The sequence below is a fragment of the Mercenaria mercenaria genome, chromosome 3, assembly GCF_021730395.1.
Source record: "Mercenaria mercenaria strain notata chromosome 3, MADL_Memer_1, whole genome shotgun sequence".
NCBI classification, from domain to species: Eukaryota; Metazoa; Mollusca; class Bivalvia; order Venerida; family Veneridae; genus Mercenaria; species Mercenaria mercenaria.
Genome location: NC_069363.1, coordinates 54126852 through 54154571, shown reverse-complemented (window position 1 = coordinate 54154571; position 27720 = coordinate 54126852). Strand labels below are relative to the sequence as shown.

General features: G+C 36.3%; 1 protein-coding gene across 2 annotated transcripts in view; it reads left to right on the top strand.

The window, feature by feature from the left end:
• LOC123524727 (neurocalcin homolog) overlaps positions 1-27720 on the top strand; it is a 128455-nt gene that overhangs the window by 3052 nt on the left and 97683 nt on the right. Inside the window, exon 2 of one of the 2 annotated variants that reach the window (XM_045303153.2) lies at positions 19861-19914. The exons of the other annotated variant lie outside the window; for it this stretch is intronic. The gene's annotated coding sequence lies outside the window, so the exon portion shown is untranslated. The remainder of the gene's footprint in view (positions 1-19860; positions 19915-27720) is intronic. 2 annotated transcript variants of the gene reach the window in all.

Genomic DNA, 27720 nt, shown 5'->3' with positions numbered 1-27720 from the left:
TAAATGTTGTGATTTTGCCAAATCAGAATACACGTGGGGCAATTCTACAACACTTGAAATTTCAAAGTAGTTCATTAAATTTGCATACATTTTTTATGTTTTAAACATTTCCATATATGTTTGTGGCCTCTTGGGCTCTAAAATTTATGTGTGTGGGAGGGTGGTGGGGGAGGTTGTAGATTTGCCTTTGTGCATCTAGATATACATCAGATATATTTGTCGTGCCTATTTCAAAGAAGTATTTGGCCTAGAGTCATGAAACTTCAGGAATGTTTTTCAGCATGTTAAGTTGTGTACCTGGGATATTGATTTAACGCTGAAAGACCAGAGTTATGTACCTTGACATAGTAAAAATATGCATAAAAGGCCTGTATCTCAAAGTACATGTATTTGACATAGAGTAATGAAACCTGGTGGGAATGTTTTTCAGCATCTGAAGTTTTTAGCTCGACTATTCGAAAAATAGTCTAGCTATTCTACTCACCCTGGCGTCGGCGTTGGCGTCACACCTTGGTTAAGTTTTTGCATGCAAGTACATACAGCCATCAATTAAAGGCATATAGCTTTGAAACTTATTTTTTCTTTTTCTAGGTCAATTATCAACTTGTCTGGGTCAAGTCCCATAACTCTGACATGTATTTTGAGCAAATTATGCCCCCTTTTGGACTTAGAAAATTTTGGTTAAAGTTTTACGTGCAAGTTACTATCTCCAAAACTAATGCAGATATTGATTTGAAACTTCACATGTGTCTTCGGGGTTATAAAACTAGTTGATAGCAGCAAGTCCCATAACTCTCACCTTCATTTTGGCCAAATTATGCCCCCTTTTGGACTTAGAAAATTCTGGTTAAAGTTTTGCGTGCAAGTACATACAGCTATTTCTAAAAGGCATATAGATTTTAAACTTATTTTTTCTTTTTCTAGATCAATTACCAACCTCACTGGGTCAAGTCCCATAACTCTGACATGTATTTTGAGCAAATGATGCCCCCTTTTAGACTAAGAAAATTTTGGTTAAAGTTTTACATGCAAGTTTCTATCTCCAAAACTAATGCAGATATTGAATTGAAGCTTCACATGTGCCTTCGGGGTTATAAAACTAGTTGATAGCATCAAGTCCCATAACTCTGACTTTCATTTTTGCCAAATTATGCCCCCTTTTGGACTAAGCAAATTCTGGTTAAAGTTTTGCGTGCAAGTACATATAGCTATTACTAAAAGGCATATAGATTTGAAACTTATTTTTTCTTTTTCTAGATCAATTACTAACCTCACTGGATCAAGTCCCATAACTCTTACATGTATTTTGAGCAAATTATTCCCCTTTTTGGACTTAGAAAATCCTGGTTAAAGTTTTGCGTGCAAGTACATACAGCAATTAGGCCTAAAAAAAAAATATGTTTGTTTCCTGTAACCCGACCGACCGTAAGTTTTTACCGCGGACCGCACTTTTTTTATGGGCTGAAATTCGAGATTTCTGATCATATCTTTATTGATTATAGTGGATAATTTAGTTGTACCCGACCTCGTGCACATAGTCATGAAAGTTTCTGGTTTTGTCGACATGAAACAACTGACGATCAAAGCCTTTTCGGTAGACTCGATTGGTTCCGGTTTTCACCGCAAAATCGAGAAGTTTTCTTTGATGCATATCGAGTTCAAAGTTCTGCCCCTTGTCAGTCAAAATCTCGGTGAATTTCAATACTGTTCGCTGCCACAAGCGGAAGTATGGCAGTAGGCGGAGCAACATATACTAATTAGCTACTGACAGATGTCAATCACGCCACGCGCCGACTGACACGTGGTTATCTCGCGGTTTGTATTTAGTACTTCATTATGAAAGGTGTTTATTGATCAAGGTGTAAACGTTAATTGATAAACAATACGTAGAAGAGCAGTCTATTACCATGTTTGTACCACTTGTTCACGGGTCACGCTGTCGGTTGCACTTGAGCCATTTGCGACAAAAGATTAATTGTGGCCCCGAAAATCTCTAATTGGCAAAAACGGCCCGAAGCTACGTCTGTCTGCAAAACTATGAACTTTGCCTGTTACACAATATCTACTGAACAAAAGGAATCAGTGTAGAAAAAAAAACTTGTATGAACAACATCTGATATTGAAAGGCAGGAGCAAATTTTCAACAATTTTATTTGATTAGTAATTACAGGCCTCGGCCTTAGCGGTGGACCGTTGAACCGACGCAACCAAAAATATCGGCAGGTCCACTATCAAAAGTTGGGTAGACCGACGGTCAACCAATTTTCAGTCACGGTCTGCAAATAAAATAAAACCCTTAAAAGTGAAAAAATAGGGGTGGGGGGGGGGGGAGTCGTACCCATATCGGCGAAGGCACGAAACGAAAGTTGATTTTGCCTTAGTACGGCATTCTACAGTTATAAGCATTGGCGAGTTAAAGTCAGGATAGCACAAATGGACTACTCCACCGATCGGGTGAGTGGTTTTTACGTGGTAACTTTACCAAATTGAGTAATTACATCAGGCAAAATTACCTGGACTGACTGGAATTTACCCACGAATCGTAAAAATATCAAAACGTCATGCTGGTAATTTTCCATTCCACAAGCACGTGCGCCCTATCGTAATACTTAATTTACATCGCAGTTACTTTTGACACAAAAAACGCGCGTAGTGCATTCATTTTTTAATAAAATCGCTTCAGATATTCAACACCGCTTGAGAACTAATACATTTTGAATTCTATAACAATTTTAATAAGATATCGACAGGAATGTAGGCAAAATTCTTTTAAAACGATCAATTTTTCATATAATGTTTTGTAAAATTTCAAACAGCGCGATCTTGATTATTAATTTCCTTTTTAAAGTAAATAAACGGTACATACTATGGTAATTAAATTCAGACTTTTGACCAGAAAGTACAAAAAACACAATTAAAAAATCTTAAATAATGAAAAAGCTGCAGCAATTTAAATACATGGAGTAAAACGATTTTTTGGCAAACAGATTTCTGTTAGATCGGCAGAATAGGTTACTTGACCTCATGAACGTAAATAGAAATGTGGTTTTAAAATGAGGCAGTATGATGTCGTTGCGATTTTTAATAAGTTTTAAATGAGTCTTCGTACATATATTTTTTGACACAACACTTTGTTAGATATTCTTCTCAAACAATAATGTAAATTTCTTGAGGGCAAATAGGTCAGCATCGTTCACGGTCTGACACATTTACATGTCAGTTTATTTGGGATATTGCACATTCGCTAGAAAAAACTTTTTTACTGATTTCTTCTCAACAATTAACCTTTAGCCTGCTGGCGGCAACTGACTCTGCCTTTGCGACCAGTGTAGACCAAGATCAGCCTGCACATCCGTGCAGGCTGATCATGGTCTGCACTGTTCGCTATTCAGCCAGTAAATTTTCAGTGAAGACCCCTTGGAATAATAAATGGTATTGCCCAAATTGAATGATGGACCAGTCCACTTTAGAAATTTAGCAGGCTAAGGGTTAAAGGAATCGAGAAAGTACGATCAGACAGTGATGTGTCACATGGCGCGAAAACATGATGTAATGCCATGACAATCTCGTGGAAACTATACCGCTTTGATCTCCACTGCAGATGCCACAATAACCGACACACTTCTTTTAGCTCTTTGAGGGGGTGTTAATTGATGATGAAAACGAGGCCAATTACTTAGTTTATCATCAGAATGATTACCGATAACTGTTGATGTTTTTGGTTTTTTTTCACTTTCAACACTGGTGCTGATTGTGTCCATATTTTGGGACACTTTTCAAAATAATTATTTTTCGGGATAACAGATTGCTACAGTCTTCCATTTTTAATTATTTAGAAATAAGTCCTGTTTCTTTGAGTCATATGAAGTTATGACGTCTACAGGATCACAATTTATGAGATAGAATTGGAGGTCCACTAAAGTCTAAGCAGGTCTACTAGATTTTAGCAGTTGGTGAACCTGCTGGCAACTGCTGAAAAAAGTTAAGGTTGAGGCCTGACAAGGCAGTTAACTGGCGATAAAAAGGTTACTAAACACTAAAATGTTCTGACACCTACTAAAAAAAAATTAAAAAAAAAAAAAAAATCCCTACCTTCCGACCCCAATTTTTTTCAGCATGTTACAGGAAACAAACATATTTTTTTTTTAGGCCTTACTAAAAGGCATATAGATTTGAAACTTATTTTTTCTTTTTCTAGATCAATTACCAACCTCACTGGGTCAAGTCCCATAACTCTGGCATGTATTTTGGGCAAATTATGCCACCCTTTTGGACTTTGAAAATTCTGGGTAAAGTTTTACATGCGAGTTTCTATCTCCAAAACTAATGCAGATATTGAATTGAAGCTTAACATGTGCCTTTGGGGTTATAAAACTAGTTGATAGCAGCAAGTCCGATAACTGATATGCATTTTGGTCAAATTATGCCCCCTTTTGAACTTAAAACTCTTTTGATATTTAACCTTTTTGGGTAATATTTTCCTGCTTCTGGGACAATATTTCGAATAGTCGAGCTTGGCTGTCTTACGGACAGCTCTTGTTTACTTGTTTTTTTTTTATTTAGGATTTCACTTTGCAGGACAATAGTTATGGCCCTTGGTGTTCAATCCAGAATTTGAAAAAAAATATTTTCATTTGCACGAACCATTGAAAATATAACCATCATAAATAACCAGTTGAATATAAATGCCTATTATATCCATCTACGCATTTTAATCAGAAAATTGACAAGGCCAAAACTGAACTGGCCCCTTCTACTTAAATAGATATTACAGAAACATGTTATATCCTAAAATGTAAAAGATGTCCTTTAATATTTCTAAGCCTTAGGCTTAACTGGTATTTGTTTGCATGATGACAAGATTTATAATTATTCTTGGAGACTTTAAAAACTTAACAAATTACTCCAGAGTAATTATTGTAATTTCCCCAGGGGTTTAAGTTCCAGGAAATACCAAAGTACTAAATTTTATTCTGATTGGTTCTTAAAGGCAGTTTCTGTTATTCAGAGTATTTTGCAGCTTTAAGTTTTTGCTCTGTTTGCTTTGTAATGTAAATTTAGTTTTCGCTCTATGTAGCAACTGTTACATAACCTTGGCTGTTTTTCAGAGATTACTCTTATAAAATTTTTGAAAAAATGTTTTTTTACTTTAACATAATATTATAATATCATTATTCTGGTAAAATCTTTGTTACTGACGGTAAATGTTTCGTATTTAGTGAATGTGAAGTAGAATTAATTCCTTGTAGGGCCACTTTTCTGCATTTGAGATAGGGTCCCTGCATGTGCGGTAGTAGTTTTGGGGCCAGTAACGTCTTCTATGCACTTTTCCACCAGAGAATATTTCAGAGGTACCAAACTGTTTGGCAGGACTGAGTGAAAATAAAAAACATTCCCATTTGAACTATATATGATTTTGCTTTCCATGGACCCCATTCATTTTTGAAAATGACAACTAAATAGAGGACAAGTCCATCATCTTCATCCGTTTTGGTGATAAAACAACAAATATGGTACCAAAAATGGAGCTTGGATAAGGGCCTTTTGTTTTCAGTGTTTTTATGTTAATAGAATCTAAACTTTTTTGCATATTCATGAATATTAATGAGTATGTTACCAAATGACAAATTAATGTTAAAATAACAGTTTCTAAGGTTTTAATCAATTTTAATGCACCAAACAGTTTTAATTTGGTCTTAAATTCCCACAATATTTTCTAAAATAGTATTATATAAATAATTTACTCCACATTTTATCTAATTTACATAAAATCAACCAATGCATAAACCACCATCTCAGGAAGTCGAAACAATATAGTGATAGATCTATATCAGGTTTTGTCAAGGAGACAGTATGAAATTAAAATATTCTTATTTTGTGCTAAAAATAATTGCCTTGTTCGATAAAGAAGCAACAGTGCTAGTGAGGTTTTCCATCATTTTTGTATTTATCAATACTTGTGTTATTCATGTGACCTTGTGATGGTATGAGCTCTTTACTGCACAAACACACCTTAGCAGAAGTTCATTATATTTTATCTAATTACTTTAGTTCTTTGAAATATAAAATGGAACCAGATTCGAACAGTACCATTTTAATGCAGTCAGTAAATATATCTTTAGCTCGACTTTTCGAAGAAAAAGTAGAGTTATTGCACTCACCCCTGCGTCATCGTCGCTGTTGGTTAAAGATTTTGATGTGAAGTAAAATATCTCTATTACTATCAAAGCTATAGACTTGAAACTTTAAATGGTTATCTACTATCAAAGTCTACACCAGGAGAAACAATCCCCATAACTCTGATTACGTATTTGATTGAGTTAAGCTCCTTTTACTGGCAAAGCTCTAATTCAGAGTCAGTCACTGAGAAAAGTCGGGTGTGTTGTCTTATGGACAGCTCTTGTTTAAAACAGTATCAGACTGAATTTTTTTTAGCTTGTCTGCTCGAAGAAAAAGTAGCTATTGCACTCGCCCTGGCGTCAGCGTTGCCGTTGCTTAAAGTTTTTGGTAAAGTTAAATATCTCTGTTGCTATCAAAGCTATTGACTTGAAAGTTATAGTAGTTGTTATTTATCAAAGTCTGCACCAGGAGAAACAATCCCAATAACTCTGATTTGAATTTTGAGTTATACCCATTTTTAAACAGATTTTTTTGGTTAAAGTTTTTGATAAAGTCAAATATCTCTGCAACTATCAAAGCATGTGACTTGAAACTTAAAGTAGTTATTTACTATCACAGTCTACACCCATTCTCGCATACCAGAGGTCTACCGTGGTTCCGATGAACCTCTGCACATTTGCCGATATTTGTGGTTTGGTTTCATTACAGGTAAAACGTTTCAGCATTCAGCGTCGTTTCGCGAAAAATGTAGCGAACCAATCAATCGTCGTGAAAGCGTGACCGCGTCTTTCATATCGATGCCGACTTACGAGGATTATTATCATTTTCTTCAGGTAAATTTCTTACATCGAATACAGAAATAAATCTTTATTAATGCAATCGTGGAATACGCCTTTATCATGTTGCAACTACATTTCTTACATATTGTTTGAATTTCAATTCGGGTGCCAAATAGTGGCGAACATTGATTGCTGAAACTTCTCCGTGTAATTCGAGTGCGCATGTCACCAAATAACGAGAATAAATCAGAGGTTCGTCTCGGATTTGACGAATCTGATGGATGAGAATGGTCTACACCAGGAGAAACAATCCCCATAACTCTGATTGAATTTTGACAGAATTATGCCCCATTTTAACTTAGATTTTTTTTGGTTAAAGCTTTATTAAAGTTTTTACTGTCAGGCACTGAGAAAAGTGACAGCTCTTGTTTGTTTAGATTTCTCAGTCTGAGACTGTATTAAGTCACATTTCTCATTAGCTGGTTGATCAGTGGGTCTGAATACTTAGAAGTCCTTGCAGACAAATGTCTTTGCAGACATACCCTTTGTTATAATATGCTGTGCTATTTGCCATAGTTGACAAATGAGACAGGTTCTTGTAGTGATGGAATCGTTTTGAAATTGCAAATAAGCATGAATATTTAAATACTTAAAGGAAGTAATGAAGTTTTTTGGGAGGTACAGAGTGGTAAAACATACTCATAATGGGTACTAGAATATTAAACAAATGACTTTACCAACTGCCTTTATTTTTATGCCCGAAGGAGGCATATAGTTTTTGACTGTCTGTCGTCTGTCGTCTGTCCGCAATTTTCGTGTCCGGTCCATATCTTTGTCATTGATGGATGGATTTTCAAATAACTTGGCATGAATGTGTACCACAGTAAGACGACGTGTCGCGCGCAAGACCCAGGTCCGTAGCTCAAAGGTCAAGGTCACACTTAGATGTTAAAGGATAGTGCATTGATGGGCGTGTCCGGTCCATATCTTTGTCATCCATGGATGGATTTTCAAATAACTTGGCATGAATGTGTACCACAGTAAGACGATGTGTCATGTGCAAGACTCAGGTCCGTAGCTCAAAGGTCAAGGTCACACTTAGACGTTAAAGGTCATTTTTCATGATAGTGCATTGATTGGCATGTCCGGTCCATATCTTTGTCATTCATGCATGGATTTTAAAATAACTACGCATGAATGTGTGACACAGTAAGACGACGTGTCGCGCGCAAGACCCAGCTCCGTAGGTCAAAGGTCCTAAACTCTAACATCGGCCATAACTATTCATTCAAAGTGCCATCGGGGGCATGTGTCATCCTATGGAGACAGCTCTTGTTCTTTTATTGTATTATGCCTTATAGCCCTTGACTTAGTCAAAAGTATGCAGAAAGTGCCTAAAAGTTTATGTAGTACATATCTCAGCAAGTATCCAGTGTTACAGCTTAGAGTTAGTAATAGAAAGCCTCTCTACATTGGGCCCTTCCATTGGCCACCCCTCTAAAATTAAGAAAATCTGTGTGGTTGATTGTTTATTGCCGTGGGTATTCCAGCCTTTACAACTTGTTTGGAGTATTCCTCAGCAGTAACTGGCTTGAATTCGTCAAACTTCATAGGAAGCTAATAAATCAGATTCAGTCTGTAATTCTTAATATTTAGGTATGCTTTCAATACCATTTCATTTGTAAAAGTATTTTACCAACTCTGTATACTTTAATAACAGTGTAATAGAAAATATTTTTAACTATTTTCCTTATGGACAGATCTTTCAGCACCAGCTTTGCAGAACACTTTTGAAACCTGAGAACTTCACAAAAAAAAACAAATTGAGAAGTGCATCATCATGCTATCATTGCAGTTTATTGCATGAAATATGTCTCTGTAAACAGTGCGCAAACAATAATCTCAGTTTACACCAAGGAAACAATATTGTTGTTTATTATCTTTGTCCATGAGTAAATCCATGAGGTTACTAGTAAATTATAATTTTCTGTGATTGAATCCATGAAGTTAAATCCCTCCATGCAATACTAATTATGTTCCCCCCACCCCACACCTCCCCAACCTTAATGTTTGAACACTTACTATTGTTACTGTTTCCTTCAGGTTCAAATGAAACATGGTATACATTTATTGACATGAAGTGAACATGCTTATTTTGTTGGAATTTCATGTTGATTTTTGTGCCCCCACCACTCAGTGGAGGGGGCATATAGATTTGGGCTTGTCCGTGCGCCCATCTATCCGTCAGAAGAAAGTTAATGATGCACCTAGCTAAAAATATATTTGATATAAATTGATGAAACCTTGCATGAGTCTTTATCATGATATGAACTTGCTTATCTCCTATTTTTCATCTGGCTCTGCCCCCTATTTCCACAGTTATGGCCCCTGAAATAGTCAAAAATGCACATTTTCACCTTGTGATGCACCTTAGTAGCTTAAAATATATTTCATATGAATTGATGAAACCTTGCATTCATTGAGTCTTTATCATGATATGCACTTGCGCACCTCCTATTTTTCGTCTGGCGCCAGTCCCTATTTCCAGAGTTATGTCCCCTGAAATAGTGAAAAATGCTTATTTTTCACCTTGTGATGCTTCTAGCTCAAAAAGTATTTCATATAAAATGATGAAACCTTGCATAAGTCTTTATCATGAAAACCTGAGTTATTAGATTTGGGTATGTCGTTGGTCGGGCGGGCGGATGGCGGCGTCAAACTGGTGTTTCCGGTCAATAACTTTTGTTTTGGTAAATATATTTGAATAAAACTTGGTATGTATGTAGCTTATATCAAGACAAAGGCTGGGATTGATTTTGGGGTTTCTGGGGTCAAGGTCAAGGTCACTGTTACTTAAAATATAAAAGGGTTTCCGGTCAATAACTTTTGTTTCGGTAAAGGTATTTGAATAAAACTTGGTATGTATGTAGCTTATATCAAGACAAAGGCTGGGATTGATTTTTGGGTTACTGGGGTCAAGGTCAAGGTCACTGTTACTTAAAATAGAAAAAGGATTTCCGGTCAATAACTTAACTTAGGAATGAGCTATCGTGATGAAACTTGGTGTATAGAAAACTTATATAAAGTCTTGGGATTGATTTTGGGATTTCTGGGATCAAGGTCAAGGTCATTGTTACTAAAAATAGGGTTAGGTTAGGGTTAGGGTTAGGGTTGTGCTTTAGGGTTAGGGTTAGGTTAGGGTTAGGGTTAGGGTTGTGCTTTAAAGTGGTGCACTCTGATTCAGTATACTTTTTTATTCTTATGAAAAGTGTTGAATACCTGGTTTCGTGGCATTGCCGTGTTTCTTGTTTTTGTCTGTCTCCACCCCTTATTTTTAAAGTTTTGGCCCCTGAAATAGTAAAAAATGCATATATTCACCTAATGACGTGCCTAGCTCAAAAAGTATATGGCCTAGAATAATGAATCCTTTATATAAAATGTTTGTTGAGGCTATACCCCCTTAAGACTACAAACATTTGAATTATTGCCCCATATTTATGTCAAATGTACCAGTGAGAGTACAGCCTGTGTCCTACAGACACATTCTTGTTCCTCTTTTCTTGAACCTGTGTATTAAAAAAATTGTTATGGACATCTGGAGGCAAAACCATTAAATAGCAGTTTCCGTGTCTCGGGGTCGTCTATAACAACTTTAATAAGGCGCAGCTGCGCTCAGCTTATAAGCTGCATTGAAAATACAAAGATGCATCTATAAATTTTGATGCAGTGAAATTAGATATAAAATGCATTGCACATTCTGAAATATCAGAGTCGAGGTGCATGAGGAAGCAGATTTTGTTAGAGTCAGTTTAAATTAGCTTTGTAAATTAATAGTTACATGGGTGAGCATTGAAAGAAGGATTCTATACTCAAGAAAACAACTGCAAGTTTCATACATTTACTAAGGGTGTAATAGTCTCATGATACAATACATAATTGAGCCGTGCCATGGGAAAACCAACATATTGGCTTTGAGACCAGCATGGATCCAGACCAGCCTGCGCATCCGCGCAGTCTGGTCAGGATCCATGCTGTTCGCTAACAGTTTCTCTAATTTCAGTAGGCTTAGAAAGCGAACAGCATGGATCCTGACCAGACTGTGCGGATGCGCATGAGGGGATCGCAAACCCAATATGTTGGTTTTCTCATAGCACGGCTCATATCAGGATGACAGAATGCAACGATATGTGCGATACAAATTGAGTACCATAAGGAAGCATTCATGTGACAAAATGAAAAAAATCCATGTTCCTACACGTGGAAAGTACTTGAAGTTGAAATTTTGCTTTTAAGTTAAAGAAACTGTTATAAATGATACATTAATTTTGTTTATAGTTACCATCTTTAACACTGAATGACTGATTGTTTGAAAGTCGTCATTCAATGTTTCTACATTTAACTGTATCGTTTCTGTATTGTGACACAGGCCTATGATACGTTACGCATTTTGCCATACTAATGTATCGTGATACAGTGAATTTCAATATATCATTACACCCTTAACATTAACTATATAAATTGACATGAAAATAAGGGGGCACCCTGTATAAATGGCTTTATTCTCTTTGATTTTTGAAGAATCATCAGCTAGATTTTTTCATAATTTTTTAGAAAACATTTATTTGATAAACACACATGTTTGATCATTCTGTGGATATAAGAGAGGTAGGATGAAAATTATGTAGGCCATTTTATCAAATCACAATGCTGTACATAAATGGGTTTCTCTTGCTTAACTATCCATTCCAGCAAACAAAACATCAGCACATATTTTCCAGGATAAGTTTTTGTTTAGGATAGAGTCAGGGAAGTCTACAAAACAGAATGATTTAAAGAATAAATTACCGTAAATTTGTCAAATTTACTTGTGCAAATCCTAGTCGCTCATCGGTAGTGCTGCAATTCTGTTGAGGTGACAGATTTGGTATACAGTCAGACTTCGTTAACTCAAACTTGACGGGACCAGCAAAACTTGTTCGAGTGATCGGTTGTTCAATTTATCGAACAAAATTCATTATACAGGGATTTTTCGGGGAACTGACGACGAGTTCGAGAGAAGGGTGGTGTACGAATTATCCGGGTTCGAGTTAACGAAGTTTGACTGTATGTACACAGTATACAAATTGATTATAAATGAATATTAATGTCTCATCTGTCCTGGCCATAGTCTCAGACAGTTTTAAGCTCTCATGAATTATCCAGGGATCCATGTCTGTGATTTATGGTACAATTTCTCATTCATTACTTCTGGATATAGACAAAGAACAGTGAAGGTATGGTAAGGTTTCCATTAATCATAAGTTATGGGTTTACATTAAGTTGTGAGTATATGACTGTGTAATAAGCTAAGATAGAAGTATTAGAATGGAGACAGACTGTTGTTTTGTCTTACATCTTTTACAGACATTGTCCTCTTGGACATTAGGCCCGCCCGCTTAGCTCAGTAGGTAGAGCGTCGGTCTACGGATCGCGGGGTCGTGAGTTCGATCCTCGGGGGGGGGGGGCGTATGTTCTCCGTGACTATTTGATAAACGACATTGTGTCTGAAATCATTAGTCCTCCACCTCTGATTCATGTGGGGAAGTTGGCAGTTACTTGCGGAGAACAGGTTTGTACTGGTACAGAATCCAGGAACACTGGTTAGGTTAACTGCCCGCCGTTACATGACTGAAATACTGTTGAAAAACGGCGTTAAACCCAAAACAAAAAATCTTGGACATTAAGTTCATTAAGTTCTTAGATATTTTTTCTTGATGGTGCCAAAATAAGCCATTTTACATTTTGTAAGATATATATATGCTATCAGCTTTTTTCCCACTAAAATCAAGGACGCAGTTAGGTCTTTTACATTTGGGAAAAGTGTGTGGCAAACATCCATATTGGGAAATGTTAATTAAAAAAGATAGTATTTTGATTAAAATTTTACATTGGTATTGGAAACTAATATGTAAGTACATTGCCTTGTGCTTTAAGTTTTCGTAAGTAGCATAGGAACAGTTCCTTTTTTTATATTTTTGGAATTTTAGCTTAAAGAATTGGAAAAAAGACAAGTCAAATTGGCCAGGGAAAATACTGATGCTTAACACCCTTCAACAGATACTGCTCAAGAACTAGGCAATTTCGAAACAAACAAAATCAAAGCCTTGAAATGTCTTATGGTTGGGGGTTTTTTTTGGTAGATTTATTTTCTGTTTAAATACCAGTCTATGAATATACATGAATGAGAAACAAATAAAAAATTAATGTGCCTCATATATAAGATGAACATGGCCTGGAATACCATATCATTGATAGATCTTATATAATCTAAATGGTCAGTGTGAGTGGATACAGGTTGAATAAGAACTGCTTTTTCATTGATAATTCATCCGCATTGTTCATGAATGGGACTATTTTGTGTAGCACATGAACATCATTTGGATGTGATTCGGAATAAAATAAAGATGCTATGATTGTCAGAAATACACTTTAACTTTGGTAGCGGGATAAACCCGCAACCAAAAGTAGATGTTTGGTGTATACTTGAAACCAGGCTAAATTTTAGTTAGTTCTGTTTCAAGTCCAATTTGTATCCTGTAGTAATTCTGATGGAGGGTGCAGTAGATGATTAGTTCAAGGTGTCAGGCTTTACTTGATTGATTCTCTGATAATGACTGTATTTGCACAGAGGTCTTTAATGTTTCTGTCTAACAATTCCAGGGTTCAACGCAGTAAGGGCATATCTACATATAATAACTATATGTAGATACGCCCTTATTGCGTTGAACCCTCGAATTGTCACTGTGGGAGATGATATTAGATTTATGAAACATTTATAAATACCATGGGCTTAGTGCAGGAAATTACTTTGACAGATTAGCTATTTGTTTCAGAGTTAAAGCCACTTAGAACCTTTTTCCTATTGATTCACAGTTGTGACTGTTTAAAACTGACAGACTCTGGGAATATATTCCTCTGCCATTTGTCTTCTTACATTTTCTTGAAAACTGTAACAAAATTGACATAGCCTTGGCCAGACAGTCACTTACACACAAACATGATTTGCAAAATAAAAAGGCCCCAAAAATGTGAATCAGTGGATTATCCCTTATCATGCTGAACACGACTGATTCTGCCTTTGCACCCAGTGTAGATCATGATCAGCCTGCACACCTGTGCAGTCTGATCAAGATCTGCATTGTTCGCTATTCAGTCAGTATCTTCTTGGTAAACACTCCTTTTAACAGTTAATGGTACTGTCCAAATTGAAAGCTTGACAGACAAGTTCATTATAGAAATTTAGCAGGGTAACGCTTACTGCACGGCGTTTGGGGTAGCAGCATGTTCTAGGGACAGTGTTCACACAGGCTTAAAAAGTTCTTAAACTTGACTTCTGTGTTAAAAAGTGCTTAAAAATTAATATTAGTTCTTAAAAGTGCTTGAATTTAACACCCCTCTTAAAAAGTGCTTAAAAAGTCCCTGAAATTGTCTCAGATGTGCTTAAAACTGCTTAGAATTCGGGAAAAAAATCTCTGACAAGAAGATGAAACTTTTATATTATGCAGAAAAAAAAATCACTATAAATAGCATTCGTTTCAATCACGTTCAAATGGGTTGAACTGTATTGGTGACAAATCCATTATTATGACTGGTTTCCTGCTTTATGACTAGGTAACAGTCAAAAAACATGGTTTCCAGAAAGAGTGTTTTCAACAAGAAATGGCTAATTTCTTATCCCTGGATGATGGACATTGGCTCGGTGCCGTTTATGTGCGAAAGACATAAACATTGGCAGCATGGGGGAGACAGCGCTGAAATCTCATGCATTGAGCAGCAAACATTTGAAAAATGCAGCAGCTTCATCTGGAACGATGTCGTTGCACTATTTTTCTAGTAACAGTAGTGCTGGCACTGCGATCGCTGAAAATGTACAAACAACTCCAGATCTGACATTGTCTCCTCCACCACCTGCATCTTCATGCAGTGACATGAACAATGACAGTGTATACTAGGAAACACTTTTTGCAAAACAACGCCTTAAAGTTCTGTAGTCCCTATTTTGCATTCTGATTATTTTGAATTACATGTATGCATATGATAGGCACTGTTAGTGTTCTTTTCCTGCTGGTGAAAAGTGCTTAAAATAAAAATAAAGTGCTTAAAAGGTGCTTAAATTTTGCCACTCAAAGTGTGTATGAACCCTGAGGGAGATTTTCTAGGAATCTCTCTTCCCATCTTCCTTTCCTCTCCACAACCAAAAAAACCAACAAAAACTGCTGCAACTGAGGTTTAACATAAATAAAACTTTAAAACCATCTTTTCTCAAAATATGTTATACTTGAACACATGGTACCAAAACTCAAGCCGACTCTTGCAGGCTGCATTTAGCAATATCATGTTGTTGTTTTTTCAGTTGAGTAGCGTTAGGACCAGTTGAGCCCTCAGTTTTGTAATCTTACAATTGATTTAATTTAAGCCAACTTGAGTATAATATCTTCATCATGTTTTTCTATATTTAGTTCTTTTTTAGCTCATCTGTCACAAAGTGACAAGGTGAGCTTTTGTGATCGCGCTGTGTCCGTTGTCCGTCGTCCGTCCGTCCGTCCGTGCGTCCGTCCGTCCGTAAACTTTTGCTTGTGACCTCTCTAGAGGTCACATTTTTCATGGGATCTTTATGAAAGTTGGTCAGAATGTTCATCTTGATGATATCTAGGTCAAGTTCGAAACTGGGTCACGTGCCTTTAAAAACTAGGTCAGTAGGTCTAAAAATAGAAAAACCTTGTGACCTCTCTAGAGGCCATATATTTCACAAGATCTTCATGAAAATTGGTCAGCATGTTCACCTTGATGATATCTAGGTCAAGTTCGAAACTGGGTCATGTGCCATCAAAAACTAGGTCAGTAGGTCTAAAAATAGAAAAACCTTGTGACCTCTCTAGAGGCCATATATTTCACAAGATCTTCATGAAAATTGGTCAGAACGTTCACCTTGATGATATCTAGGTCAAGTTCGAAACTGGGTCACGTGCCTTCAAAAACTAGGTCAGTAGGTCAAATAATAGAAAAACCTTGTGACTTCTCTAAAGGCCACATTTTTCATGGGATCTTTATGAAAGTTGGTCAGAATGTTCACCTTGATGATATCTAGGTCAAGTTCGAAACTGGGTCACGTGCAATCAAAAACTAGGTCAGTAGGTCTAAAAATAGAAAAACCTTGTGACCTCTCTAGAGGCCATATATTTCACAAGATCTTCATGAAAATTGGTCAAAAGGTTCACCTTGATGATATCTAGGTCAAGTTCGAAACTGGGTCATGTGCCGTCAAAAACTAGGTCAGTAGGTCAAATAATAGAAAAACCTTGTGACCTCTCTAGAGGCCATATTTTTCATGGGATCTGTATGAAAGTTGGTCTGAATGTTCATCTTGATGATATCTAGGTCAAGTTTGAAACTGGGTCACATGTGGACAAAAACTAGGTCAGTAGGTCAAATAATAGGAAACCTTGTGACCTCTCTAGAGGCCATATATTTCATGAGATCTTCATGAAAACTGGTCAGAATGTTCACCTTGATGATATCTAGGTCAAGTTCGAAAATGGGTCAAGTGCCATCAAAAACTAGGTCAGTAGGTCAAATAATAGAAAAACCTTGTGACCTCTCTAGAGGCCATATTTTTCATGGGATCTGTATGAAAGTTGGTCAGAATGTTCATCTTGATGATATCTAGGTCAAGTTTGAAAGTGGGTCACATGCCATCAAAAACTAGGTCAGTAGGTCAAATAATAGAAAAACGTTGTGACCTCTCTAGAGGCCACATTTTTCATGGGATCTGTATGAAAGTTGGTCTGAATGTTCATCTTGATGATATCTAGGTCAAGTTCGAAACAGGGTCATGTGCGGTCAAAAACTAGGTCAGTAGGTTTAAAAATAGAAAAACCTTGTGACCTCTCTAGAGGCCATACTTGTGAATGGATCTCCATAAAAATTGGTCAGAATGTTCATCTTGATGATATCTAGGTCAAGTTGGAAAGTGGGTCTCATGCCGTCAAAAGTAGGTCAGTAGGTCAAATAATGAAAAAATGTTGTGACCTCTCTAGAGGCCATATTTTTCATGGGATCTGTATGAAAGTTGGTCTGAATGTTTATCTTGATGATATATAGGTCAAATTTGAAACTGGGTCAACTGCGATCAAAAACAAGGTCAGTAGGTCTAGAAATAGAAAAACCTTGTGACCTTTCTAGAGGCCATACCCTTGAATGGATCTTCATGAAAATTGGTCAGAATGTTCACCTTGATGATATCTAGGTCAAGACTGAAACTGGTCACGTGCCTTAAAAAACTGGGTCAGTAGGTCAAATAATAAAAAACCTTGTGACCTCTCTAGAGGCCATATTTTTCATGGATCTGTATGAAAGTTCGTCTGAATGTTCATCTTGATGATATCTAGGTCAGGTTTGAAACTGGGTCAACTGCGGTCAAAAACTAGGTCAGTAGGTCTAAAATTAGAAAAATCTTTTGACCTCTCTAGAGGCCATATTTTCAATGGATCTTCATGAAAATTGATCTGAATGTTCACCTTGATGATATCTAGGTCACTTTCGAAACTGGGTCACGTGCGGTCAAAAACTAGGCCAGTAGGTATAAAAATAGAAAAACCTTGTGACCTCTCTAGAGGCCATATTTTTCATGAGATCTTCATGAAAATTAGTGAGAATGTTCACCGTGATATCTAGGTAAAGTTGAAAACAGGTCACGTACCTTTGGAAACTAGGTCAATAGGTCAAATAATAGAAAAACCTTGTGACCTCTCTAGAGACCATATTTTTCAATGGATCTTCATGAAAATTGGTCAGAATTTTTATATTGATAATATCAAGGTGAGCGATTCAGGACCATCATGGTCCTCTTGTTTTCTGTTGTTGCTGGTGGAGTGCTTCATCTATTCATGAGAAACACCTTTGCTAGATGCAAATTTCAGGAGGATGTTCGTGCATATTATGTCTTGATGTGCTTAATCTTAAGTTTGCTGGCAGCAAGTGATTCTGCCTTTGCGACCAGTGCAGACCAAGATCAGCCTGATTATGGTTAGCGCTGTTTGCAGTTCAGTCAGCACACCCTGGTACCGGCGCTCCCAAGTACAGGTGGCACTCACACATACAGCGCTCGATAAGCGATTTTAGAGGAGCGGTGGTGTAAGTATTTCCTATTGTATCTCCGGTAATTCAAAACTTTTCTTAAAATGAAATATATCTGCGCCCTGATGAATAATTGGTGACTATGTTCTGTGAGTGTCACAACATTTCATCTTGAAATAAACAAAATACGGCGAGTTAAACGTGAACTTTTGATAAAAAAATGTCAAATGTCAAAAAAACACGTAAAATACTCAGTAAATACTCCAAATGTATTCATTTTTGATACAGTATCGTATAGTCATATCTTCCTACAATAACCAGTTCAAATTCCAAGACTTAATTTGTTATATTTAAAGAATGACTCGTGTTTAAAGATGGTATGGGGTTTCAAAACGGCACTCACATGGCACAGGTGTTATTTTTTTTGGCGCTCAACAAGTACAGCTAGAGAAAAGTCTTCAGAAATGTAGACCTTGTTGTTGTTTACTCTCAGTGTGGTGCCTGTATGATCATAAATCTTTATACCGTTAAAAAAAACTGACTCTAGAAGTCGACCTTTCTATGTTAAAACTTACGGCGACGATATTTTAACATTATTTTTTATTTAAAAGCTTCTTGAAAACTGATTAAGCTGGCGTTGAGTGAGATTCAAGATGTAAAGCGGCTGTGTGCCCGGGTGCCCACCAATGTTATGCCTTTCAAACCTCAACTTCTTGCTCGGCGCCCGCTGATCAGCCAGTTTTCGCTCGACTCCCCCCGACGATTTAAAAAGTGTCTGCGATTCTCCATACAGAAAATACTAGGAATAAGAAAGGGAGGGAGCGTGGATTAATTAGTGGGGGCGCTGAGCGAAAAGTCGATATTTACGTTATAAATCGGCGCCCAAAATTAGTGGAAAGACGGAATGGTATAAATCAGCCACCAAAGAATTTTGTTAAAATGTCTGTTAGGTACAAAGGACGCTCATATTTTAGTATCTTATTAATTCAAGGAATTTATCAATTAATGAGTTCTTGTTTGACTCTCTCAGGAATTGATGTGAGTCATAGCAGACATGAGACGTAATGACTAGTTCCATTAACTACTGTTTAATCCAACATAAACTGTTCTTGGTGGTGTAATCTCTACCACACATAACTAACCAGTCCGATTCATCTCTTTTCCGTTGTAGTTGCCTAAGAGCTGACGATTTCTTCACATTTCTGAAGACCTTTCTCTAGCTGTACTTGGTGAGCGTCAAAAAAATACATAGCTGTGCGATGTGAGTGCCGTTTTGAAACCACTTACCATCTTTAAACACGAGTCATTCTTTAAATATAACAAATTAAGTCTTGGAATTTGAACTGGTTATTGTAGGAAAATATGACTATACGAAGCTGTATCAAAAATGAATACATTTGGGGTATTTACTGAGTATTTTACGTGATTTTTTTAACCATTGACATTTTTGAGTCAAACGTTCACGTTTAACTCGCCGTATTTTGTTTATTTCAAGATGAAATGTTGTGACACTCACAGAACATAGTCATCAATTATTCACCAGGGCGCAGATATCTTTCATTTTACAAAAAAATTTGAATTACCGGAGGTACAATAAGAAATACTTACACCACCGCTCCTCAAAAATTGCTTATCGAGCGCTGTATGTATGAGTGCCACCTGTACTTGGGAGCGCCGGTACCAGGGTGTGGTCAGTAAATGTTCAGTGAACACCTCTTTGAATATCAAATTGTACTGCCCAGATTGAATGATGGACCAGTCCATTTTAGAAATTCAGCAGGGTAAAGGTTAAATGTAAGTAAGTCACCTTAGTATATTATCCTTATGATACATGTTCTATTTACAGACTGGAGTGACAAGGAGAGAACAACAAAACACTCATTTCAACTGATCAGCTCAGGTAAGAAACTTGAAAAAAAGAAGGCACATCCTCCACCTGTTTTTGCTCTCTTTTTTTCAGAGAAACGTAGGCTCTTGCCCTGGCTATTACTTTTGAATAAGAGACCTTCAGTCCGGGAACCCTGTTTTAATATGTGTGGGGAGACTTGTAACATTTTAGCTCACCTAAACTGGTGGATGTTCTGTCACCCTATGTTTGTTGTCTCATTTAAACATCTCTGAAACTGCAGGTCAATATTACCTTAAACTTGGTCAGTAGCATCCTGGTATGGACCTCTTTCTAACGTATTCCAATGTTTCAGCTTTGCCCCTTTTAGAGGCTGCCAAAGCTAAAAATAGAAAAACCTTTAAACAAGTCCTTTTGATAAGCCACTTGAAGGATGTTCACCAAACTTTGCCCCTCCGTAATCCCTCGAATGATTTTTTTCTCATAAACCGCTAGATATATCACTACCAAACTTGTTCTGTAGTATCTGGCATGGACAGCTTTGAAATCTTGTCCAATGGTTCTGTTTGTGAAATGAAAGGCAGTGACAGATTCGAAAGTGGAAGTAATTTTCTTGTTTTCTTGTAACCCCAACTGTCAACATGTTGACAAATGCGAAGTGTCAAACAGGTGACTACCTTGCTAATGGACTGAATGCAACCATGTCTCCCATATCAAATAATTTGATTTCTGAAATATATGTAACTGACGAGAAATTATGCACAAAAATTGCAACTGCATATTCTATGGCAATAAGAAGCAGTTTTAACCCTAATATCATGCTGGACACGAATGATTCTGCCTTTGCGACCAGTGTAGATCATGATCAGCCTGCACATCTATGCAGTCTGATCATGATCTGCACTGTTTGCCATTCAGCCAGTATATTTTTGGTAAACACCCCTTTTAACAGGTAATGGTTCTGTCCAAATTGGAAGACAGACAAGTTCATTATAGAAATTTAGCAGGGTAAGGGTTAACATGATTGTGCATATTGCACATTGCAAACAGCCTTGGACACTGAATCTAATTTCTTCATTTTCAAGCTGAAGATATCAACTAATTTTTTTAGCATTCTTACAGTTTAATATGTCATCATTATGACCTGTTTAACATTTACCATTATACGGGTCTGCTGGTATTGTTCTCTATTTAATGTCTTTTGTAATGATTTTGCTTCTAAAGGATTGCTGGCAGTTTACCAGGAATCAATTTTCTTCACTAGCATATTAGTTTTATATAACCAAACTACAATATAGCCTTAACCTTTAGCCTGCTGGCAGCAAGTGACTCTGCCTTTGTGTCCAGTGCAGACCAAGAGCAGCCTGCAGGCTAATCTTGGTCTGCACTGTTAGCTATTTTCAGTGAACATCCCTTGCAATAATAAATGGTACTGCTCAGATTGAATGATGGACCAGCCTATTTCAGAAATTTAGCAGGGTAAAGGTTAATGTATAAACCTAGCACAATCTTCAATTCTATCTATAATCAATGGGTGTTATTTGTTTTCAGGTAATATCATCATCATCATCAAATAACATTAAGTGATTCACTATCAATAAGGTATTTCGTCAGAGACTTGGAGAATCTTATAAAAAGGATTAAATCCTTTTGAATTCCTGAATAATTATAGACAGTTCATATTTTGCTGTAGAACCAGAAGAAAGATACAATGGTAATTAAGTTGGAAGTGTTGGTATTGATTAGATTTTTGTACTCGAATAGTGCTGTCTAAGGAATATTACGGTATGTTCCTTATTAATGCCCTCCCTCTAATAAATGCACCTTCAATATTTTCAAAAATAATTCTTGTTAAATAATAATGTTTGATATATAACTATATAAATTCTGTCAAAAATACGACTTGTGTTTTACAAATAAATATGAACTGGCAGAAAAAAATCTGTATTGTACCTTTTGTATTGCATTTTGCCGGACTGCTTTCATTTAATATGCATGACCTGACACAGTGCTATAAAAAGCGCACACAAAAGGCCGGATCACACTCGGCGCTTGCCTGATAATATGCACTCTAGCTGAATACAGCATCCCAGATCAAGCTACTATTAATAAATAACCCTGTTATATCATAAGTGAATACCAACACGGTTGTACTGCTATAATAGTTAACATTATAACTTTAACAAAATTAATGTCAAAAAAAAACCGAAATATTTTTTTAAAGCCTTTATAAACGCCCCTTTTGCATAATGTAATGTCTGTGGGGACCTTATTAAGGGACTGTATAGTATAAGAGGTCAATTAATAGTTCATTGAAGAATGTCAAAAATAAGTGATTACTTGTAATTCAAGGTCCTGCGATAACTGTCTCAAGCTTTCAGACTTAGGTTGCCCTCCTGTCCAGCCTATCCATGTGCCCCAAATTGTTGTTATGCTATCGTAAGAGGTATGGCTCAAATGATTCATTCACAATTGATGAGTTATGTCTCTTTGAAAATTTATAGAATATAATATATTGTTTTATTGTTTATTGTACTGTATGGAAAGCTTATACATATATGGATTCTGAAATTTGCTGATAAGCAAACGTGTGCCGTAAATGAAGTTTGTTAGAAGACAAGGGACATAATTATACAAAATTTGATTAACCTCGATCAGGAGTTATCTCCTGTTAACAAAACACAGAATCTGAACACAGACTAATGTGTTTTGCACCTTTTAGGAATACCAAAGGGAGAAAATCAGGAGCAATAATCATCTTTCTTTATGTAACGATATCCTTCCATTTCTCATGCTGCTCCTGCAGTTCATTTCACTCTGGTCTATCAGTGAAACTTGGAAGAAATAGGAATAATCTGGAGGTTTTCCTTCTGGTGATAGCGCCTCTTGATTTTCTTAAGTCATTTCTGTAGAGACAGCACTTCAGAATATCAATTTTCTACCTTACCATAAATTCAGTATAAAGTCTGCAAAATATCAGATTGCTTTGTAATGTTAACCAGTATATAATATTCCAGATTTATGAACACCATTACTCTGCTATTGTTTTCTTCAGTGTGTTCATTAGTCTGAAATTTCACCATGTGTAAAGAAACCTGACATCAGTCTAGAATTATTGAGGTTTTGGATCAACATTGACATTAAATTTAAATGGAGATCCTTCTCTGTATAGAGATACATGTTGTTAAATTAGCTGTAACTTTTCAATATGAGTGCATGCCTACAATCTTTTTCAGTTACGGTTTTTAGCTTGACTGTTCGAAGAATAGGTAGAGGTATTAGACTAACCCATGCACTTGTGTCAGCATCCCGATTTGGTTAAGTTTTTGTATGGAAGCTAGTATCTCAGTAACCACTTGTGGGAATGGATTGAAACTTCACACACTTATTTACTGTGCAGAACTGACTTACATTGCACAGGTCCCTTAACTCTGTTTTGCTTTTTTACAGAACTTAATGGCCCTTATTCAGCTTATGTTTATTCAGTTGACAACGCTGTTGAATAGCCGAGCATCGCTGTTCTAATTTTCTGGTTTGTACCAACTTGGTGAAGCATAATTTCGGCTCAAAAACAATGTTAATTTTATATGTAATATAGTTAGTAACCAGATATAACATAATGATATATAGGTTAAGGTTGCTGACTTCAAATCACTTGCCCCGCTTCGATGTTGGTTCGAGCCTCACTCAGGGCATTCAATTCTTCATGGGAGGAAGCCATCCAGCTGGCTTACGGAAGGTCGGTGGTTCTACCCAGGTGCCCGCTTGTGATGAAATAATGCACGGAGTGGCTTCTGGGGTCTTCCTCCACCATCAAAGCTGGAATGTCGCCATATGACCTATATATGTGTCGGTGCGACATTAAACCCAACAAAAAAACCCAAACATAATGATATATATGTTCTATAGTGTATTTACAGTGTAAGTGATTTTCTTCTGCATGACCTCCACCATACATGGTTCTAGAAGCTTAATTAGCTAGTTCTGCTAAAAATCAATTAGCTATATGGCTAGGACATTTGATGAGACGCTGGCATTTAAAACTCCCAATCAGTGTCATTCATGGACATGGGGAGAGAAATTTTATCGCATCTTTAGCTGATGTTTATATCATCCCAAAGGAGAAAATCTTCTTGTGTTTGATGACTATCGGAAAAATAATCCTGCCACAAAAACAATGTTGCCAGTTATACAAAGTATACGGTTACTGTCAGAAAAGTTTCGATTCAGGCCAGTTTTCAAAATGTTTTATCTTTTATGTCTCTAAAATTTTCCCGGTCACATTTGAAAAGGACATTTTGCAGATTTACAGATCTCAGGGTTTTGAATTTGTTCTCCAGGTTAGGCATGCGATATGTCCTTGACCATTTGAGAAAAGATGGCATGTCTGATGTTCTTCATCCTCCCCTTATTCATGTGGACAATTTGCAGTTACTTGAGAACAGGCCCTTAATGATACCCCTGCCAGTGAGGCGACAATGCCAGTGACATGAATCTTGTTATTCCATTGTTTGCTAATCCAGAACATTTTCCAAAAATACCCGTCAGCTTTGTTCAGATTATTAGCTGAATCCTGGAGTATTGATCAGATTTTGTTGAAAATGTTAAAAGTATAAGATTCTTGGAGGCAATGAGCGTGCCAAAGACAATCACAGAATCTCACACAGCTGTTACCAAGCCACCCATCAATGTACATGTAAAAGGAAATAGCCGGCAAGCCTCATTTTGATTTTTACTTTGATACCTGCTCTTAAAATTTTGGCCAAAGCCAATTAATCAAGTTCAAATTGTGATCAGTCCAACGCAGGTTGCTGCTGAAACTGTTCATGCTGAAATTCTGTTCATATAATGTTCTAATGTTCCAACTAGAGAGTGTTTGATGCCAATGTCTAAGGCAAATCTTCTCTGTGACAATTTGATTGGAAGTCAATATGTCTGAAGTAAATTCCTCCATTGTCTTTGATACATGTGAGGAAGTTTTCAGTGACTGCTGGAGAACAAGTAATGAAGAAAAACTAAATTTATCATGTTTAAATAACCGAAACAGATGATGTATTAAGACCATATTTTTTACCAGTCTCTGATATTGCAAAACATGAACATGTCCACCTTTCTCTTATTGGTTTATTTATATTTCAGTATCACAGAAATAAAACTGATCTTAATCCAAGAAGTTCAGAAATAGAATTACAAATAGTTTCTTAACCATTAACCTGAACTCTAAACTGGCAAGCTTTCAAATTTTAAGACTGTTTCAAGAAGAAAGTAGTGTATCTTATTATAGTTTTCAATGAATCACGCTTAAAGCTCCTATCGGTTTCTGTGTTCTCAGAGATGTTATTTTCTTTTTATTCTTTTGTAACAGAAAATTAATTACTCCTTGATGCTAGGCAGGTAATAACTTTCTTAAAATTTGAAGGGATAAGTGTGTACTGGGATTATTTCAAGAAAATTGGTTATTGAAAATAAAGATCGTTTTGTTTCAAATTTCTTGTGTGTATGTTGGAAGATTAGCTGTTGGAAGGCGTGTGATCATTTATATTATGTGGCACTATTGCTCCAGTGGATTATATTATTTCATATAATATCAACTTTTATACAGATTCAGCATATTACTGGTGTGGTACTTTTGATACATAAATTATACAAGAATCATTTTATGTTTTATTAGCTTATATAACAAGGAATGTGTTAATAGATATAATTATATATTACTTCTGTCAATAATTTCTGTTGGAAGTAGAATTTAGAAACAATTAATCATCACCTCGATGAAAAAGTGAATAACTGGATTTACATAGAAAGCACTTGCTCTTTTTTGCACTTGGGTGACAGTTGTTGTTAGTATTATATTTTTTAGCAGTTTGGTTACACATAACATAATAAAAATAATTTTGATGTATGGAGATAAAGTGTTAGAGGAGTTTTAATGTGTAAAAAAGGAATTTACTCATTTCTAGTCAGGGAATTTCTGATGTTTGGAGATAGGTGGTTAATTATTGATAGTCTAATAATTGATGTGTGGAAGAGGGAAGCTTATCACTGTTAGTCAATGGACTTTTAATGTGTGGAAGGAGGAAGTTTATTATTGTTAGTGAATGGACTTCTAATGTGTGGAAGGAGGAAGTTTATCACTGGTAGTCGATGGACTTCTAATGTGTGGAAGGAGGAAGTTTATCACTGTTAGTCAATGGACTTTTAATGTGTGGAAGGAGGAAGTTTATCACTGGTAGTCAATGGACTTCTTATGTGTGGAAGGAGGAAGTTTATCATTGTCAGTGAATGGACTTTTAATGTGTGGAAGGAGGAAGTTTATCACTGGTAGTCAGTGGACTTCTAATGTGTGGAAGGAGGAAGTTTATCACTGGTAGTCAGTGGACTTTTAATGTGTGGAAGGAGGAAGTTTATCACTGATTGTCAATGGACTTTTAATGTGTGGAAGGAGGACATTTATCACTGGTAGTCAATGGACTTTTAAATTGTGGAAGTAGGAAGTTTATCACTGGTAGTCAGTGGACTTTTAATGTGTGGAAATAGAAAGTTTATCACTGGTAGTCAATGGACTTCTGATGCGTGGAAGGAGGAAGTTAGAGGAAATTTATCACTAATAGTCAATGGACTTTTAATGCGTGGAAAGAGGAAGTTTATCATTGGTAGTCAATGGACTTTTAATGTGTGGAATGAGTAAGTTTATCATTGGTATAAATGGACTTTTAATGTGTGGAAATAGGAAGTTAATTGTTACCAGTTTTAAGGAATTTTAATGAATGGAAGGAGGAAGTTAATCATTGCTAGCAAAGAGATTTTAATGTGTGGAAGGAAGAATATAATCTTTGCTAGCAAAGGGATTTTAATGTTTGGAGAGAAGCAGTAAATTATAGCTTGACAGAGAATTTGTAGAAAGTGGACTTAGAGTTTTTGATGTGTGGAAGGAAGAAGTAAATGTTGATAGAGGATTTTTATTGTGTTGAATTTGTGTTCAAGGGATGATTTGGAAGGGCAAATTAATCATTTAATCATTGCTAGTTATATGTTTTTAATATGTTGAAAGAGGGAGTAAATCGTTGCTTGTTTGAGGAAGTTCTTCATTGCCAGACAAGTGGATGTTAATGTGATGAAAGAGGTAGTGAATCACAGCTAGAGAGAGGACTTTTGATGTCTCGAAAAAGAGAATTAATAATTGGTTGACCAGAGGATATTGCATGCGTATATATTTTTATTCAGATGATTTTTTAATGTGTGGAAAGAAAAAGTGAATAATTATACCTCCACTTGAAGGCCAAAGGTCAAATAACTTTGTGTCTGCTTCATATCTTGTAAACCACTTGGAGAATTCTAATAAAACTAACATCAGTTATTCACCACATCAGGGTGGCACGCAGAATGCACAACCCAGGTCTGAGGTTAATGTCACAGAGGTCAAAGAACAAGTAGCTTAAAGGACTTCGGACACTTTCTATATGAATTTGCCTACTCCAAGAGTGAAAAATAAACCACTAAGAAATAAGTATTTAATTACATATACCATCAAAATACATATTTGAGATTATTTCTTAAAGTCAAGTTTTTCAATATTTGTTTCATAAAATGGTAATTTTTGCTCTAAATAGAATTACGTACCCTCTTAAATACATATAAAAGCTATTTTGCTTTAAACAACATTGTTCCCCCCCGTGCAGCAAAACCATATTTGGCCAACATATGTAGATATTAATTATACACATTTTCTGTGACTATTGTGTTGATGCAAGGGGTGGAGCAGTACTTTTAAATAAAAAAATATAACTACAGGGTGTTCCCAAATGTAATGTAACCAATACTTTTTATATTCATTTTTAGCTCATCTGATTTTTTGAAAAA